Source organism: Camelus dromedarius, chromosome 1 (genome assembly GCF_036321535.1).
Source record: "Camelus dromedarius isolate mCamDro1 chromosome 1, mCamDro1.pat, whole genome shotgun sequence".
NCBI classification, from domain to species: domain Eukaryota; kingdom Metazoa; phylum Chordata; class Mammalia; order Artiodactyla; family Camelidae; genus Camelus; species Camelus dromedarius.
In genome coordinates, this window is record NC_087436.1 from 90,795,923 (window position 1) to 90,817,861 (window position 21,939).

Sequence of the window (21,939 nt, forward strand, 5' to 3'; positions counted from 1 at the left end):
TCTAAAATTCACAAACACTGTAATCACAAAACAGATAATAACAGCACTCAAGGCAAAAGAAAAAAAAGGAATTAGTGTTCTTCTACTGTCCAAGAACTGGTGAAAGAACCAATTCATATAAGATATTAACACTAACATTCATGTTGCATTATCTAGGCAACCACTAAATGCATCTAAAATAATGTATAACCAATAAGCTATAGGGGAAAAAACTGAATAACAAAAAATATTAAACTCAAAAGAAGGAAAAAGGAAGAAGAAAAAGAAAAGGAAACATGTAAAATGTGGAACAAATACAATACAAATAATAAGGATAAGTTTTAAACTAAATATATCAGAAATACATGAAAAGCAAAGAGAAGAATATAATTATTGTCAATTAGGTTTTTTTTTAAGTATGCACTGCTTATAAGTGACAATTTCAACATAAGGCCGCACAAAGGTTGAAAGTAATTTTTCAGAAAAGATGAACAAAAAAAGTCAAAGACAACTAATGAACCTTTATTAATACAATAAAAAGTTAGCTTTAAGAAGCAAAATTGGAGATAGAGACAAACACTTCAAATTATAATATAAATGAACCAGAGAGATATACATTCAGAATTTTGAGAGTCTATATTTGTATATTCCTAGCAATACGGCTTACAACCAACCATAGAAGATACAAAGCTACAGAAAATTTTAACAATGTGATCACAAACCTGATCTAATTGGCACATATATAACACTATGTCCACCAATTGAGGAATAAACATTAATTTCAGGTAAATAAGGAACATACACACAAAAAAAGGACAAGATGTACAGTCACAATAAAATGGTGCCCAACTTCCCTAACCTTCTGGATTGCACAGCCTTATGTAATTGTCCCCCTTAGATTGTGCAGAGGAGCTACAGCATGCCTCTAAGCAATAACTATGACAACAATGAGGAGATATCATTTCTATTATTACATTCAGTAAGATTCTAACTTCCATCTTTCTAGCCGACTCTCTACTGACTCCCTCCCTTGATGGCTCATCAGAAGAAAGATACCACTTGAAATTAGTGACCCAATTTTGTGGGCCACAAACCATGTTCTTTGTTAGAGAGTTGAAATAAATGGAATTATCTGAGAAAAAAAAAGACCCTCAGGATGAATAATACTAACATAGCACCTACTGCCTTAAATCAAATATACTGCCTTAAATCAAAAATACTTAAGATTGCATTCTCTCGATGCAATCTAAGCTTAGCACAGCCATTCTGGCTATGTATACACATTACATACGCACATATTCATTCATTTAATTCTTAAAACAACACTATGTGGTAAGTGCTATTATTAGGACTATATATTACCTTATTACTGTTAGTGGTGGTATTCTAAAAAGTGGAAACTATGGTATGCAACTCATGAGTGGGGGAATTTGGATTTGAACTAAGTCTAGTTCACAGTCTATCTTTTACATTGTACTGTTTTTCATAATACAGCTATTTAAGTAGCCGATGTTCTCTCATGTCAAAAGGGTAGCAGATTATAACAAGAGAACAATTTGTAATAAGGACAATTTATGCCAGATGTCAGCTGATCTTAGTTTCTGAAGCAGTGACTAATTCGGGCCAGCCTGTTTTTGGCTGAGAAACCAGGATGGGTATTTTCGGGTAAGGTTTATCAACACTGGCACAATTACCTGGGGCTGGATAATTCCTCATGGTCGAGGGCCCTGTGCATTTCAGGATATTTAGCATCATCCCTGGCCTCTAGCCCCTAGGTCCCAGTGGCAGCTGTTCAGTTGTGATAACCAAGAATAGCATCCTCTGCAGGTCGAAGTCACCCCGGGTAGGGAACCACTGCCTTGGGGACAAGGATAGAGAATTTCTCCTCTTGATACAAGAGAAAAATTACCAGAATAGGAGGCTTGAGGTCAAAGACTACAGAAGACAACAACATATCAACAAAAAGAAGAGGCAGTGTGTAGCCAGGAAGCTGGTAAAAAAAAAAAGTGAAAAAGTACCAAAGAAACAACAACAAAAGTACCAGAAACAACAACAAAAAAGGCTGTTTTTTGAAAAAAGGCACTATCGACAATTTCAAGGTCTCATTTTCCTCTTCCACTCACCCCATCTAAGAATGATAAAGACTGAAATTTTTCTTTTCCAGCCCACTAAGGTATAATAGGCAAATAAAAATTATATACAATCAGGTTGTACAATGTGATGATTTAAATCACATACATTATGAAAACTCAAACCAGTTTTAAGAGTGAAAGTTGTCACAAAAATAAAGGTTTCCAATGCCATATAGCAATCACAAAGCAAAATGAGGCTTATCCCACCACCTCTCTCATTCTCCACCTAGGACAGCTGGTGCATAAAATGCCACCCTCCCATGATGTGGCCGTGCCAGGTGTCACCAGCTGATGGCAATGCTCTCCTGCCAAGCCTAAATAGAGTCTCAGATTCCCCCTCAACACTGCATTCTAAGCAGAACCTGTCACTAATCAGAGTTGACATGTGAAATGAAATCAATTTTTCATACCTGTTATAGATGCTGTGTTTCTCTTGATAGATTCTAAGACTAACACAGTCATTCTGACAGTCATATAAAAGTATTAACTCATAGTGAGCTTACCTTCCTACAAGATACGTAAGCGTTTTTTTCATCTATATTGCTATCAAGCCATATTGGTAAGTTCAGGACACTATGGAATTTTATCTTACTAGAGAAGCTCTTACGTTTACTTGTATTTAAATCTATAGAGATATGAATCAGGCTCTCATAGAATAAATTTCAATTTCATTTCCAGCCTGAAGTCATCTGAAATTTTGATAAGAATTATTTTTTATCTCTAAATAATTTAATAAATATTTTCAATTCAATGGATTCTTGTTTCTGGAGAACTCTCACAGTTTTACAACTATCCACCTTCAGATACCATTGACTCAATATTTAATCAACAAACATAATCTGAGGGGAATTCTAACAGTTTTCTGAATAGTTAGTAACTATGTAATCATAACTTCCAGCCTATTATTTGATATCATGAATCTTTGTGAAAAACTGATGTCCACATACACTGCCACGTTTCCCTAATCCACTCTCAAAGACAGAAGTAAGGTTAATATAACGTGACTCACTTTTAATGGATACTTTTTAGTGAATCCAGTTCTTTACTACTACCTTCTTCTCAAAGCTCTCAAAACTGTACATTTATGCAAAGGACTTTATAATCCAAAGGGAAATCATAATGGAAAAACACATCAAAAGGGATCCGCTACCTCCCTGAAATCTAAATAAAATCTCCTTGAAACTCCATTCTAAACCCTGTACAAGACAAAAGGCTTCCCTCTACTTCCCTTGGGCTAACACTCTTGGCCTTTCCTCTGGTTTCTAGCTTTATGGTTCAACAGAAAGTTCTCAGTTAATGGACTATCCAGCCATCTCCTAAACTAACACAAATGAGGATCTGATGATCAGATGACCCTCCTGTTGAAATGACCCACGGCCTTTCTAACACCAGGGAAGTTTCCGGGGCCACCCCACCCCACATTGTACTCCTAGTGCACTCCTAGTGCTACAAATGCTTTTAGAAATCTCTCTCCTCTCATTTCCCCTTCCTTTTCCTCTCCTCTTCCTTCTTAGAAGCAGAGATCAAATTTTGTTTTCTCTCTCAACTGAACCATATTTGCTTGGCTCCTGTCCTCAAGGTATGTATTACCCTTTATAAAGGCATTTTCCTAAAATAAAAGTGGGTAAAAATACATATGCTTCCCAAGGAGAGAGGAATAACTAAAATAAACTGGATGCCAGTAAAAAGTAATGCAAATTCAATGAAATATAGCAACTGACATATTCCATCAGTGTTAGGAAGCTAACAGGAAGTGACTGCGACCATAACAAACAGAAAAGGGCATGCCCAGTCTACAGGGATGGCTGTAACTGTTAGCTACAAAAAGTATTTGATCTGGCTTTTTTAAAAATCTGGAATCCAAAATGTGTGTACAATTTCTTATGTTTAAAATACTGGCTTATTTTAACATCTATCATTCAGGTCATTATGTCTGTAGGCTGCTTAAGGCCTGTGGGTAACCAGTCGGAAACCACTGTTCCAAACAAAAACGTGTCCTCCCGAGTTAATTCTGGTGCCAGCCATTAAGCAAATAAAATTTTCACAAACACCCACTTTATCTACATTTTAAATTCCAGAGAAAGCAGTTCATCGACATACAGCTAGTCATTTGTGAATTCCAAAGCTAACACAAGAAGCAGCCAATAAGAAAATGACCATAGATTTCCCAATTTTGCTTCATTCAATTCAGATAATTTTATAGGAAGGTAGCTTTCAGTTTTGTTTGAAGGGACAGATCCCTCATTAGCATCGTTATCATACAGCTGCATTAGCCGTGAGGTGAAGCAATAAGGCAAATCGACCGTGACTTCTTGGCTTTTTTTTCTTATTTTCCCCAGTATTAAAAGTTACTGCTGTGCACCTATCTTCTGATTTTTACCCCTGCCAGAATTGCTGTTTAAAAAGTGAAAAGCATTTTAACTGTAATGTCACAATTCAATAACCTAATATGCAATTATCTCTTTCACTATCACACAGAGCTCCAGCCTTTCAAACACACAAAGAAGACTAAAAGATGCTCTATAGTATCTTCTAAAAGATACTTTCTGCACTCCTCCTCCTCACATATTCTGTGCTTTTCTGCATTTCTCTTACCTTTCAGCTCTGCCTTGTGTCTTCTCCCCCATTTAGTCATCAGACTCTTTATGGCATGAAAGGAGTTAGTAATCATTTTATGATAGTTCTCTGAACACCACTTTGATCTTCCTAGAAGAAAGCACTGTATGACTTTAATAAGTGGGCATATTATGTAACTGGAATGAACATTTTCTAAAACTTATGAATAATTGATAACAGGCTCCCGTCACAGGTCAAGCCTAAGCCAATACTGAAAAACTCCTGGTATCTTTACTTTAAAAAAAAAAAAATCACACTAAAGATGGATTTGTACAGCCAGCATTACTTTTTACCTAAGAATGAAAATGGAGGAAACTTCAAATATATCAGAGTTCACAAGAGAAAAGATGAATTTTGTATCCTACAATTCCTTCAAGACATACTATTTTTATCCTCTTTCTCCCCAAAATATCTTTGCATTTTTAAGCACCCTGATTGTAATTATTATTAGCTAGAAAAATAATCATCATAATGGCAAAAGTCTTAGGCAGTAAATAAAAGATAAAATTAACTACTGAGCTTCTGGAAACGGAATGGATTCTTTCTAGCTAAGAATTAAGGAAGGATTTGCTATTAATAACAATGTTTAACTCTGCTGTGAGCATTTGCATGCCTACCTGCACAGTGCCAAGAGAAAAAGGCAAGCCAAAGGGAAATCCAGTAATAGGGCTAAATTTCATTAAAGCAGCTTTTATGTTTGTCTAACATTTTGCCAGATTTTCGCAGATTTCTGTGTATGTGATAATACCGAATATGCTACAGAAACACATATTATTTTTCTCTTAGCTGAGTAATAGGGAGATTAGTTTAAAGAAGTAAGACGTAAGTTTGGTGACTCTCGGTCTGCTCAGCTCTAGGCCTTTAGAAATCCTACTTTCTGAGCCCCTGAGTCAATCTCCTGGTGTCAAGTAAGTGTCCTAGCTGAACTCCTGAAGATCCCATCTCATGTTTGGGTCCTTATCATGCACGCTACCTGACAAGAGGATGAATCCCGATTACTGTTGCACCACAGAAGGGACTCCTCGTGGTTTTGGAGGTTAATGGGCCACAGCAAAGCCCACGGCTATTTAAGCAGAAGTTATTAGTGCTGTAGTGTGATGGTCCGTCCATATTTGTCTGGTCCTAGCCTCCATCCATCTGTTCAGAATCCACGTCCAACTCCACAGAGGCCATCCTGAGCCTCTACCAGAGATAATGAGAGGGAATTGGTCACTATTCCAGTAACTCTCACCCTTGAGCACAGTAGCTGGGGAGATGTGATTAAAAATAACTGCTCTTCCTTATCCAAGGACTAAATCCCTGTTCGTGTGATTAAGACCCTTCTCTGCCATGAAGGTTCCCCAGACATAAACAAATTTCCTGGAGCTTTGTCTATTACTTGCTGCCAAATGCTTCTCCTGCCACGTTCCACTAACCTGCCAAGAAAGCCACCTGCCTGCCTGGCTGTCCCCGGACTTCCTTGGTGATGACAATTGACCTATCTGCGCTTCCCATCAAGAGGCCCTCGGTGGCTCTGACTCCTACGCTGGCCCATCTCACAGCCAATAACAAAGTCTAGACACCACCATTTAAGGAAAGTCCGGCATTAAATTTCTAAGGTGGAGTTAAAAGGCATTCTGATTTAGCCATCTCGACTCTCAAACAAGCCCAAATTTACTGTGTTAGGCTGACTGAGCAACAACCCAAAGAAGAGCCAGCTCTTAGTCCCTAACTGACTTTCAAATGTATACACCTTGCCCGTGATCTTGTCCTAGAGCAGCAAGGCTTTCCTTGTAAGGAAGGCTGACTAGCATTTTGAGAAGTGTTTCCATCCATTTTGAATAAAAGACTGTTTATCCATTAGGGTGGGTGTTCTGGGTTTTTTTTTTGTTTGTTTGTTTGTTTTTTTTTTTTTACAGTCTCCATGAATGTTCTCCCAAAATAAAGATGCATGGATGCATTCCATGTATACAATTAACAAATTGCAGAGGATTTTGGAAACATACACAGGCTTCCTGAAAATGTCAGCATCAGGTCAGATAGGCAGGGAATACCCTGCCTTGTCCTACACTGCCATCAGGTGGATAATGTAAATAAGGCTGTCTAACTACAGCAATTTAGTCACTTATCTGCTTTTAAGTTCAGATGATCTTTCACCCCAGGGTGCCCGAGACAGGCCAGGTTTACTTCTTGTCAGAGCATATTCAGTAAGAACCACCTTTTATTCTCCAAAGATTCCTATCTAGATAATTCATAATATTAATAAAATAGCTCAGCCTAAAAGACACTTCATCCAGTTCCTGTCTACCTTACTCAGCTAGCCCCCCTCGTTCATTATACTCCAGACACGCTGGCCGTGATGCCAAGCTTTGCCCCCTGCTCTTCCCTCTACTCGAACCCCTTTCCTATTCTTCCAGATTGAAGTAAGGCCGCGTCTGCTTGTCATTGAGATCTCCACTCCTATGTGGGGCTTCCCTCTCTACATTCCAACTCCTTTACTATTATCTGCCTTGAAATTGGCAAATCTCATTAGGTCCTTTAACCCTGTTCACAACTGTAACTCAAAGAAGCCCCAGGTTCCAGGGCACCCTTCAGCTCTCACACTCTAAGCCTCATTAGACAATGAGGGCTGCCACTTTTACCATGAATCCAGGCGGGCCTGAAATATTTCCTATGTATGCCCGTCATCCTGAAACACATAGCAGTGGTGCCCCACTGCTTTAAGAAATGCCCTATTTGAAAGATAAATTATATGTTCATCCTGTCCCTTCTGTATCTTTCTCCTATCCCTAATCAATTCCTAAAAACTTCCACTGCATCCTCTGAGATATGATTCACCAGCAGCCAAAATCTTCTATATTCATTCTCAGCCTCCTCTCTTAAAACGCCCTTTATTTTCTTTCTGAAACCGAAATCTGGCTCTTTCCTGAGGACTGTGCTTCTCCATGACTGTCCTATGGAGTGGCTGTTGCCATCCACTACACACACAGCCCTTGTTCAGCCCCTGTCTGAAGACAATGTATTGTTTTTCTTAGTCCTCATTCCTGCTTTGGGAACATCCTTCCTCCCTCTTCCCTAACAATGCAAGAGCTGTTAATCACACATCATCAGGTTATAACTCGCTCTGGCTGTCATTTACCACCCGAGTAGATTTGTCAAGTTTTCAACAATTGTAAATCCTAGCTACCACCACTGTCTGAGCCATTTCAATTCCTAGAAATACCTTGATGCTTTATCACCAGAGAAGTTCTGTGAGAATGTTCCATGTTACCAAGGAGGAATAGTTCATAAGCTATTATCTTTTGCCCGGATTATTAAAATAGCTTCCAAAACTGTCTACATATGTTCACTTCTGTTCATAGAGAGTTTATCCTCAACATCATAGCTGGAACAAACATCATAAAACATAATCCACATCATTTCCTCTGGAAAAAAAAAATCATGTACCAATTCTCATTTTACTTAAGAGAAAAGCAAGAGTTTAAGATGGTTTATAAGGCCCTTACCACTTTACCCCTCATTCACTTCACTCCAGCCACTGGCCCCCTTAAATACCACCTGAGCAGGCCCCAGAAAAATCACAGGTTATCCTCCCAGGTGGTCCTTCCCTCAGCTTGGAGTGCACTATCTGACCATCTGCATGGTGACTCCATCATGACTGTGAACAACTGGCTCAAATCCACTTTCCAACATGTTCTCCTTGATCTCCTACAAAAATGTACAACCTCTCTAAGTATCTTCTACTTGCCGTTAACCTGTCCCATTTTTCTCTCTTGCCAGAGTCCTTTTTAAAATCATTTGTTATTTACCTTGCTAGAATGTAAACCCCACAATGACAGATATTTTCATCTAGCTTACCACAAACATGTCCCAAGCATCTAGAACATTGCAGGCGTGTTATTGAACGGAGTAATATAACGTATCTTAAGCTAGCCTGTAGTTAGCCAATGGAACCATAAACATAACTATAATCACTGATTTGTTAAAGGTCTTTCATCTTTTGAATATCACAGTCAGTCCTACCAATCAGAGATAAAAGGGTAGTGACGTGGAGATCAAATTCTGGGATTCTCGGTTGTGCTTCGGTTGGCTGGCACTGTGTTTCTAAGCTTTGTATTTGAATGTCATTAAATAATATACATATTTTTTAATGTAACACAGTCCCCATCAGCCCATCTTGTCTTATAGTCAGTTGATATCACTGGATTTTTTTTTTAACCATTGGGTCCTTATGCATATTTAAGTTTGTGAACCTTACTTTAGATTTATATTCCTAACAGAGTGATCATAGAAGACAGTTTTGTAAAGCACATTTGGGTGTTCTGGTTCAACAGCCCTCAGTGTGTTTTGTTAAAGAGCAAGTAGAGGTCAGTGTTGATGCCATGTAAGACCAACTCTACAAATAAAGAAGAAAAAGCATCATCAAACTATCTTAGCTATGGCTTCTGGGACTGCAGATTTCTTGAGCATAGAGTCTGTATCTTATTCACCTCTGAGCACTTTACAGAACTATCTACCAGACCTCGGTGGGGCCTGTGTAAGGGCAATGCAGTCTTATTCACCATTATGCCCCCAGCACGTAAAGCCAGCCTTGCACTTGAAAGCTGCTATGCTTGTTGAATCAAGGAAAGGCAATTAACCCAGTGAACAATGTACAAGCGAGTCTAAAGAAAACTTAATGCCCACTTTACTCTGCCCTCAAGTTGCTCCCTTACCATCCTTTCTTGGTTCCTAGAAATACTTTGACACTCTGGCAAGAGGAACTCAGTGAGAAAGCTACCTGTTACCTGGGAGGGATATCTTATAAGCTATTGTTTCTTGCTAACACAAAAGCAAGGATTAGTTTGTCCAGTTAGTTCACTGGCACAGTTAATGGTAGGTAAAAGTGCTTTAACAGAATAGGACACAGAGCAGACAAGCTTCATGAAGGTGCTGTGAAGAGGGAACTCAGGGGGTGGAGTTATCGGACAGGAGTTCTACTACGGGGAGATCAGGGTGAGTTCAGTGTGAAGCTGGGAGCTGGGCAGATAAAGTCAGGGGTGGCAGTTGAAAAAAAAGCATTTCAGTTTTTTCCAGGTCTGCTTTTCCTTGCCTATGCTGAAATTCAACCGACAACTTTGTTTTTCTTTGCGATAATTTTTTTCTCAAGAACCAGAGGACCATGACAGACTACTTTTCTAGTCTTGGCATAGAGGTATTCAATAACTGCCCTAAGTGTAGTTAAATAAATCATTTGAATGTATAGTTCATTTGTTTTATTAGGTGCCATATACTCATTTTTCTTTCATAATGCATTGAAAAGAATTGTGGTAGGATTAACAGAGATGTTGTCTGTGAAGTACTCAGCATGGTGCTGGGCACAAAGCAGGTCCTCAATAAGTGGTAGTTATTCAGAGCATTGTATATATATATATATATATATATATATATATATATATATATATATATTTCTATTTAAATACCTTCTTATATTGAATTTCCCATCGGGCTTCTAAATGAATCCCTATAGTTCTGTATGTATTAAGAAGGAAATGAAAGATTGTTTTTCCTTCTGTATGATTTTTTGCTTCTCTTCCCTTTTTTGCTTTATTATAGGACTTAGAGGAAATTAAACCCTGTCACAATCATGATGAGAACATGAGACTCAAAGAACAAAAGCAAAAGACAGCTTAGCCCCATTCTTTTAAGACAATACCAAAGGCCAGTTATTAGGTAGAGGCAAGGGGGACCTCCTTCCTATAAAATACTTTGAGAGATTGTCTTAAGTTCCTCAATGTTCATAGGGTGGCTGCCCCAAAGAAATACACTTTTGAAACATGCCAAACAAAAATTCTTTAATAATATCACATCCTATTAATTCTAAGTTTTATTCTGAAGGAAATTTTCACTTTCCTCTTTTTGTCAAACATATTTGTTCTTAAGAAAGTCTAGATACTCTATCTTAAAAAATTCCACAGAAACTCATACAAGATAATTAATAATTTTATTATTAAGAAGTTTGTATCAAACTGAGCATTACTTCCCATTTTAGAGGAAAAATCTCCAGTATAGAGTAATAAATGAAAATTATTAACCATTTCATTTTAATTACATCTATATGACAAACTATCAAGTTGTTTAGTTTATAAAGAATTTGATATATTTATAAGCCAAAAGCCTTTATAAGTAAGAAACTATATGATTTGAAAGATTTAACTGTATTTAAATATATACTCCCTTCTTTATTCTACTAATAATTTCACTGCAAAATCATGGTGGGTGGACTTACTTTGGGGAGAAAAACAGCTTATTTAAGGGAAGTTGTATCTGTGAAGTACCTGATTATGGCAAATCTAAAGATAAAAAGACAACGTATAAGTAATTTAAAAGATTTTCTTGGTTTTAGTGGCTCATTTCAGTATTTGATCCACATTTGGCTAAATTTCAGCTTATTTATATCTAAACCCTTTCCAGTGTGCTGAGTATAGACAATTACATTCCTTGATCTAAAGAGTTAAGTGTAAGACCAAAAAGAAGAGGGAAGAGATGAAAGTTGAGCAGGAGGTAGAGGAAAGGATGAATACTATTAACTTTCCTCTCATGTTCCCCTCCTCTCGCCCTTCACAATCATTGGCAGGCACCCAGTCATTCCTTTAATACATCTCTTACATCTTACTTGGCAGAACCACTTCTGCTTGGAAAAACACTTACAATTTCCAAGATTAAAAAAAAATATGTGTGAGGGGATCTGGAGGTTTGAATGAGATGTATAAAGAGCACATTTTCTTAAAGTTGTCTTCATAGTTGTGAATGTTCCAGAATACACAAGGAAGCTTTCTTTATAGATATCTTTTGAGCATCTAACTCCCTTTTGGAACAAGGGAAAGAAAAGAGATAAAAAGACAAATTTGCAAGTTCTTGGAAGAATGAAGTGTTCAATGAGACGTGACCAAACTCGATAAATACCATTAAAAAATGAAAAGAAGAAAATTGGGAGGTTCCTAAAATGGAATCACAAATGATTATTGAGAAGTAATTAGATCTGTGCAATGGTCCACAAGGGGGAGTGCAGAAGGACACTGAGAACAGGAATCTACGTGATCAATGGTATCATTAACAGAGAGAAATAACAAAGGAGGAGCAAGTTAGAGCAGAAGAATGATCACTTCTCTTTGGGACATATTAATTTACATCCAGGGGTGGTGCTCTAATATGCAACTAGGAACATCAGCCTTGAGCCTAAGAAAGACACTGGGGCTCTGGTCATCAGTCATCAGAGGAGACGGGTGACATTAGTGTGGGCTCCATGGTAGGCACTATCCTCTGTGCTTCAGCACCAGAGAAGCCAAACAGAAGAAGGGCTCTCTGGAAGTAAGCCCAGGCCAACAAGAAAGGCAGTATCTTTCTTTAATAAACCACTACCAAAATATAAGTTTACTTCTAAAGGACTGCCATTCTTACATATGAAATTCCAATTATATTTGAATTACATCTTACTATAAAAATGGTTCTTGTTCTCCTAGGACAGTCTACCCAAGCAATAGAAATAAAATCAAGAATAAACAAATAGGACCTAATTAAACTTACAAGCTTTTGCACAGCAAAGGAAACCATAAATAAAACAAAATGACAACCTACCGAATGGGAGAAAATTTTTGGAAATGAAACCGACAAAGACTTGATCTTCAGAATATATAAGCAGCTCATACAACTTAATAAGAAAAAATCAAACAACCCAATCCAAAAATGGGCAGAAGACCTAAACAAGCAATTCGCCAAGGAAGACATACAAATGATCAATAGGCACACGAAAAAATGCTCAATATCACTAATTATCAGAGAAATGCAAATCAAAACTACAATGAGGTATCACCTCACACCAGCCAGAATGGCCATCATTCCAAAGTCCACAAATGACAAATGCTGGAGATGCTGTGGAGAAAAGGGAACCCTCCTACACTGCTGGTGGGAATGCAGTTTGGTGCAGCCACTTTGGAAAACAGTATGGAGATTCCTCAAAAGACTAGGAATAGACTTACTGTATGACCCAGTCATCCCACTCCTGGGCATATATCCAGAAGGAACCCTACTTCAGAAAGGCACCTGCACCCCAATATTCATAGCAGCACTATTTACAATAGCCAAGACATGGAAACAGCCTAAATGTCCATCAACAGATGACTGGATAAAGAAGCGGTATATTTATACAATGGAATACTACTCAACCATAAAAACCTACAACATAACGCCATTTGCAGCAACATGGATGTCCCTGGAGAATGTCATTCTAAGTGAAGTAAGCCAGAAAGAGAAAGAAAAATACCATATGAGATCTCTCATATGTGGAATCTAAAAAAGAACATAAATACAAAACAGAAACAGACTCATAGACACAGAATACAAACTCGTGGTTGCCAAGGGGGCTGGGGGTGGGAAGGGACAGATTGGGACTTCAAAATGTAGACTACATAAACAAGAATATACTGTATAGCACAGGGAAATATAAACAAGATCTTGTGGTAGCTCACAACAACAAAAAAAAAAAAGTGACAATGAATATATGTATGTTCATGTATAATTGAAAAATTGTGCTCTACACTGGAATTTGACACAACATTGTAAAATGACTATTACTCAATAAAAAAATGTTGAAAAAAAGAAAGAAAGAATGAGATCATAAGAAAATCAACTAAAACAAGCAAAAATCACCCATGGGGGTGATTTCAACTGTAAATATTTTTGTTTAAAAATATAAAAGAGTTCATGTTGCTATTTAATAAATATTATTATTTGATGCTGATAAACAAATTACCGAAGAGGAAAAAAAAATGGTTCTACATTTTAAGAGTATGAGATTAAAGTACTGATTACAGAAAAGAGATAGTATTTGTATGTTGTTTGGTTCTACCATTATTATGACTTTACATTTAAGTCATTTCCTATTAGAAATCTTTTAAAAGAATATTATACCTATAGGCTCTTTTTTTTTTTTTTTTACTGTGGCCAAATTTAATTTTTTCCTTATAAATTTCTCTAATTCCCTTTATGCTTAAAAAGGCTTTCACCAGTTCTAGATCAAAGATACTATCCTATGATTTCTTAATTTAATGAATTTATTTTCTTTTACATTTACCTCTTCGATTCACCTGAAGTGAACTTCTGTGAATGTACAGAGTAAAGGTTTAACACCCACTTCAACTTCTTCTCCCTGGACTCTTACCAAAATAGTTTATTATCCCCATCTATCAACCATTCCTTCCTTTCCCAATTTGTAGTACCAAAAATCAATAACTAAGAATACTATTTTCTGCAAATATAGCACACAAAAATGTTAAAAGCTTCTGTCTGTACAGGACTCATAAGTCAATAAGAGTATTATGAGTAGCAGAAAGAAAAGTGGGAAAATAACAGAAAACTCACAAAAGAACATATATAAGCAAAAATAAATACAGGGGGAAAGTCAGTCTTCACAAATAAACATTCATAGACTGGAAGAATTAATATTAGTAAAATGTCCACATTAACCAAAGTGATCTACAGATTCAATGCTATTCCCATCAAAATCCCAAAGGTGTTCTTTACAGAAATAGAAAGAACAATCCTAAAATTCATATGAAATCACAAAACACCCTGCATGGCCAAAGTAAAAACCTTGAAAACGAATAAAGATAGAGGCATCACTTTTCCTAATTTCATAATATTTTACAATGCTTCAGTAATCAACATAGTAGACCATGGGCATAAAAAGACACATAGACCAAAGGAACTGATCAGACAGCCTAGAAATAAACCTAGGCATATTCAGCAAACTCATTTTTCACAATGGTGCCAAGAAGACACAATGGGGAAAGAATACTGTCTTTAATAAACAGTGTTGGGAAAAGTGGATATCTACACCAAACCCAAAAATGAACTCAAATGGATTAAAGACTTAAGTATAAGATCCCCAATTATAAATTTCCTAAAAGAGAAAGTGTCTTGATATTGACATAAGCAATTATTTCTAGGATATGACATCAAAACACAGACAAACAAAAGCAAAAATAAAAAAGTAAGATCATACAAACCAAAAAGCATCTGCAAAACACAGGAAACAACCAACAAAATGAAAGAACCTATAGAATGGGATAAAATATTTATAGACCATATATCTGATAAAGGGGTAATATCCAAAATACATAAGGAACACCTCAACTCAATAGCAAAAATTAATAAATAATCCAATTCAAAAATGGGCAAAGGAACTGAATAGATGTTTCTCCAAAGATGACAGACAAATACCAAACACTAATCATCGGGAAATGCAAATCAAAATCATAATATTACCTTACAGCTGTTAGGGCGGCTATTAAAATAATACCACCAACAACAAAAAACAACAAATGTTGGAAATAATGTGGAGATATTAGAATACCTGGTCACTATTGGTGGGAATGTAAACTGGTTCAACCACTGTGGAAAACAGTATGTAGAGTCCTCAAAAAACATGATGTAACCACTGTATGATCTGGCGGTCCTATATCCCATTTCTGAGTATTTATCCAAAATAACTTAAGTCAGAATCTCAAAAAGATATTAGGACCCCCACGTTCACTGCAGCACTAGTCACAATAGCCAAGATGTGGAAATAATCTAAGTGTTTACAATGAATAAATGGTTAAATAAAATGGAATATTATTCAGCCATAAAAAGGAAATTCTGCCATTTGTTACAACATAGATGAACCTGGAGGACATTATGCTAAGTGAAATAAGCCCGACACAGGAGGACAAATACCACTTATATGAGGAATCCAAAATAGTGAAATCCACAGAGACATAGTAGAATGGGGGTTTCCACAGGTTGAGGTTAGGGGTAAATGGGGAGATATTAGACAAGAACAAAAAGTTTGTTTATACAAAATGAAGAAGTCCTAGAAATTTACTGTACATCATAATGCTTACAAGTCAGCAAAGTATTAAGTATGCAATACATTGCTAAGAGTGTAAATCTTATGTTAACTGTTCTTATCATAAAAAATTATAATTATAATATGTTGGGAAGAAACTTTTGTAGTTGTGGGTAGGTTTATGGCATAGATTGTGGTGAATGGTTTCAGTGTAGACTTATTTCCAAACTCAAAGTTTTATATGGTAATTATGCACACCTTTTGTATGTCAAAAATTAAATTTAGTCTTTTAATCCAAGAAATTGAAATTTAAGAATATATTCTGAAGTCTAACATAATGGCAGAGGAATTTTAAAACAAGTGACTACCTACTGTTAAATATGTGAAAACACAAAGACATTATTGGTAGAAACATAAATTTATGTATTATTTCTGGGAGGTAATTTGGCAATATGTATCAAGATTACTATTTTTAGTCTAGCAATTAAATTTCTAGGAATTGCCAGGAACAAACAAACATTCATGTACATGGAGATTTATGACAGCATTGTTTAAATTAGTAAGAAGCTGAGACTACTTAAATATTCATCACTAGGTAGATTTTTAAATGAGCTTCGTGTTTAGCTAAACTTCGTTAAGTATTTTTCAGATATTAAAATAGTTCTAAGAAATATTTAACAGGAGAAATATTATAGATATTAGAAAGAGGTTAATACTTTCATGCATATTCCAAACAATCTCCATTTTGCTTAAGTACACATATTTGTTTAGGACAAAAATAAAGATTGTAAATGTATGTGTGCTCTAAAATGTTAGTAACATTAACTCTGGGTGGGTGGTAGTATATGCGACCTTTACTTAATATGTTATATTTTTAGCCTCATATCAGTGTTCTATAATATCTCTATTATTTTTACACTCAGAAAAAAAATATTTTAATTAGGTATCTAAGAACAAAGTGGCCTGTGTAACATAGTAGTTAAAGGAATACAACTAGAATTACTAACTCAATATGCCTATAAAATTATATGTAAGTTTTCATTTGGGAAAGGGACCAATTAAGTCTGCTGTAGATACAGCTATTACTGAAGATAGGCTGGAGGTGCTAAAGGGTATTTTATTTTGTTTTTAAGAAACAGAACAAATGCACATATGTACATATAAAACTGCTGAGTAAAAACAGAAAATAAATTAAGGATATTAGAAGCCTTCCATCTGCCACCAGAACAAAGTAATACAAGTAAGAAGTAGCTCATTTTAATATTCTTTTTCTAAAATGAAGGCTTTTAGAACAAATATCCTGAATTATATTACACGTATATTTTATTATGAGTTGGAACGTACCGTAAACATAACTAAAAAGCTCTAGGAACTTCCTAGTTAGTAAATTTTTTTACCTAAGGCATTTCACATGCTCTTTTTCTCTACATGAAATGCTGCTCTGCTTCTGCCCTCTTCACCCCCAGACCCTTAGCTCCAATAACTTGAGCTCACCTTCCGGCTCTTGCTTTATCAATCTCTTCAGTTACCTTGCATTCATCCTCTAGGGTAAGGATCCTCGCTCCGGGTTGACATAATAGCTAAGCCTACATTCCTTCCCAGCATTTATCCAAATAAGTAAATATATATATATATATTTTCCTGGAACATACTATATACTTCACAGCCATTTGTTGACTAGATTAATAAATGAACAAATCCATAACTGTAGTCGAGAGATTTCCCAACATGACATTTACATGCTCTTCTGACTCTCATAGTTGTCAGCGACATATTAGTAACTCTATTTTACACACGAGTAAATAAAAAATTAGAGATTAAATTCTCACACAAAGCCACCTGGCTAGGGTCTATGACATGAAAATGCTTATATACTATTTGGTGTCAATTTCAGCATGGTTTAATAACTCAACTATGGAGCCACATCATTCATTCATTCAGCGAAAAGCACTTGCCGTTATAAAATGCATCCTTCTTTTCCCGGGGATAAATACTACGACATACCACTAGAACGCTGGTCCACGGAACGCACTTCAGAGCCCACTTCCGCTCCCCTGCGCTGGCACCGCTGTGGATAATGAAGAGTTCAGCACATCTTTCGCTGACACTCTGTTGAGATAGGGCTTTTCTTTTTATTCCTGCTCCAAAGCCTGAATCTCTGGGCCACTGGGCCTCTTTATCACTATCGCAGCACCGCCACTGAAGCTGTGTGTGTATCCTTGGAGCTAAAAATAACTCGATTTGATTGTTCAAGCCCAGGAGTTGCCAGGCCCTGAAGCTCACCTCTGGCTTTTATCCTAACTAAAAGCAGATAGCCACATACAATAGCAAGTGCAGGGAGAGCCTGAATATGCTCACACACTTCCCACAACCCCAGACCTGAGCAACTGACTCGAAGGAAGGGCTTCTTTAACAAGTTGTCAGTTATGTCCGCTTAGGATTTTTTTTTTTTTGCCTTGTTCCTTAAGAGGATGAACAACCTCTTGGTTTCATGGGAACTTATCAGCTGTTTTCTTTTTTTTTTTTTTTCTTGGCAATGGACTGTGAAAATGAAATAAATTGCTTAGTGTTTTTACTATTGATCCAATTTGTATCAGTAATCAGATTCAAAAACCAATTAACAGTGGTGAGAGGAGGGTGTTCTGCCCTAGTAAGAGTCTTAAAGCAGTTCCTGAGCAAGGGCATCTGACTGCGCAATACAATGAACTAGAAATAAAGAAAAAATTAACGTATCAACTTGAGTTTTACCTAATGCATCACATGAAATTATTTTAAAGAGGACGTTATGATTATCCCACCTTGGAAAAAGTAGTAAGAATTAATCTGAAACAGTTTTTCACTTATCGAACTGGTAAAAATTTGAAGTTTTATATCAAATGTACTGCAGACTGTAGAAAATAAACACTGCTAATCGAATATTATTTGTGATAGTAACTTTATGGGGAAATTTAGTATCATCTGTTACAAATGAGACTATGTGAACCTGACAGTCTGAGTTTTACTTCTCCATACATATTCTTGAAAAACACTGGCATCTGAACTTAAGTCATATTCAAGGATGCTTTGTGGTTTTACTTATAAGAGTAAAAACTGGAAATAACCTCAATTCAATTAGTGAAGAGGATACTGTATTATGAAATACAATAGAAAAAAGAATGAGGTAGATATTTATGTTCTAGCATAGAGAGATTTTTAAGCTATAGTGTCCAGTGTGAGGGGGCCCAGCAAATTACAGAACAGTGGGCTTTATGTCAAAAACAAAACAATACTCTTTTCTATAGTTATGTACATTTATGCAATACAAATATGAGAAAAAGATACTAGGAAGATACACATGAGAAGTTATTTCTCTAGCTGGTTCTAAAGGAGGATGAAAGGGGCCAAGACTGCAGTTGTGATGAAGAAAAGTTAGATTTACACGACATGTTTAATATTAACAAAGACAATGTAATTAGCGTGTTGCTTATATAGTTAAAATTAATAGAACAGAAATATTCTAAATACAATTTGGCTTTAAATGTATCACTTTGAATGTATGCCTCAGAGAAAATTTTGAGCTGGTCATCAGTAACTGATCACAAAAATGACCCAGTTCTTTTTTTTTTTTTTTTTTTTTTCTAAAATGGGTTTTCTGAAGCAATATAAAGCAGCTGATCTAATAAGAGAACTCCAGTTTCTCTGAATAGATCTGGAAGATAAGACAAGTCATTATTACCTAGAGTGCTAGTGCTGAGGGGGCCAGTGAAGGTCAACGGACTCTTCTTTGCAGGAGAAGAGGGCATGGGGGCAGAGGAAAGTGCTAACGAAAGTCAGTCAGTGGGCAAAAGGGCCACGGTCCCCTCGACCCCTACTCACCCTGAATGAAAACACCCGTAGGACAGCTTCCTGCCAAGATTCCAGAATGAGAGACTGGGTGAATAGGTAACCTCAAATTTCCTTTCTCTTTTCCTTCATCTCTCACTACACCAGACAAATGGGCCTCTGTTCCTATTCTGACTCTCATTAATACTGATGAATTTCAGAATTCACAAGGGCAAGCTGGGAGAAGCAGGGTCTTCTTACTCTGCTTCCTCTTGTTAACACAAAGTGGTAATCTAGGACAAGGGTAATTATTAAATTTTAGGATTTTAATTTCTTTTTGTACACTTTTACTTTTAAATCAAAATCATCTCTCTATATTAAGCCCTCTTCCGCATTGGAGGTTACAATGATGCAGTGAATACATTTGGGAGACTGATGATGTAAGACCGAATTACTGTGTAATATTTACTAGGAAGCTTAACACTGTCAAGTTGCTTAACTATTTTTACCCTATTTTAGAAAAAGACAAGGGTGGCACATTATTCCCTGACATGATGATCTCATAACGTCTCTCTAAGAATGAAAGCACAAAAGAGCTTTAAAAATTATAAATCACTGTACAACTTATAATTAATAGTAGGTTAAGTCCAGCTGTGTTTTTGGAAATATAAAAATTGTGAATATAAAAGGTAATAAAAAAATTATATTCAGGGTCTATATTTTTATTAAGGAGGAAAGAAATGGAAAGATGATCAAATTTTGCAAAATATACTTTTAAGTTCATAAGATATAAATATCAAGAATTCAAACACATTTATTCCCCTTAAACTAAATTTTTATTATAGTGACCGTTCATTGTCTTTAGTCTTTTGAGCAAACACGCCATTAAGTGAAATATAGTAGAAAAAGCATGCTCTTGAGAATGTAGAAATGAAAGGTGTAGAGTGTGGCTAGAGACACCTGTGGAAGTAATAAAATATTTGGAATTCTAGAATTTTATCTCAATTGCTTGAGAGGGAAAGAAAAGAAATACATCAAGAGAAATGAAACTGGGGTGAGTTTTCTAGAAAACTAATTTTAGATGAAAATCTCAAAAAGGTTTTAAGTTCCAGGAGACGCATAGCAGCTATTCTGAAACTTAAAAAGACCAACAAAAGATTGCCACTGGAGTTCAAGCCCCGGCTTGAGTGTGACCCCAGAGAGAGCACTCTCCTCTGGCCAAAGGATGCCAGGGTGATGGCTTTTTGACTGCACTCACTGATGCATAATTTTTTTTGGCTTGACCTCACATGGATGCCACTTTCGTCTCATAACTCCCAAAACACAAACTGTCACTACACCCTAGTAGCTTTGATGACTAAAACATAATATTTTATCTCTTACTTTCTGAAGGAATGAAGAGAAAAAACATTTTTCTCAATCGAAACAGATTTATAAATCATTGATGATCATACTATTAACAAAATTTACATAGCATTTTTTGTGTTCTAGGCACTATATAAAGCTCTTTATATTTAATCTTCACAATGACCCTGTGAAATATGTACCATTTTATATACACATACAAACACATATACACAAACTCATATATACACAAACATACATATATGATTGCAAAATATACATGCATTTATATATAATTTTATATTTGGCTCATAGCTTTCAAATATTTTGTTTTTATCACTTAAATACTAGAGCAGATGATTTTTTGCAATGAAAACATACATAAACTTCAGGGCCACAGTTCATAGTGTAAAAATGACATGGGTTCTTCATTTTTTGGAGTTTTCTTAATAAGCATAGACTGTGTAAATTCACTGCTTAAATTATATTTTTGTTAAAATAGAAAAATACTACATTGAATTCAAGTTACAACTAGAAGTGAGGCTAGAAAAAAACAAATTAGGAATTAGAATTGCTCAAATATTTCATAAAGCTCATTAGCTCATAAAGATCACCTCACTAGCATTTGGCCGCTCAACACCCTTGCCTTCTTTTTCTCCACCCTGAATGAAAAGTGATTGTCAAAGCTCAGATTCTCAATTTACTGCAACGCATCAGGCTCCTTGCTAGCCACGAGTGACTTATAGAACACTGAACACGGAGCTTGTGGGGTGGAGGGGAGGCAAGTGTGTACAGTAGCTGTACAGTGTGCTGATAGCGGAGATAAGGGTAGTACAAAGTGCTCCAGAACCACAGAGCCAGCCACAAGATGTGTGTGTGTGTGTGTGTAAAATCCATGTCTTATTCTGAAGTAGTTAGATGAGGGAAAGGCAGAGAGCACAGACTGGGCAAAATATTATCTGGTCCTCGGGAAAGAATGCATTTTGGCCACACAAAGTGCAGCTCTTACCTTGCAAAAGCTGAAGAATTAGGTGTAGGAAGTAAATTCAGAAATGACAGAATCTAGAAAACCCAGGAGTCACTGTAATAGAAGTTATAAGAATTCCATTTATCCTTGATGGCCAAGATCCTAAAAATTCAGGTTTCAATGATTACATTATTTTTTTTCCCCAAATTCTGAATAAAATAGCTGTTCCTCTGACATAAGGAACTTCTACTAAG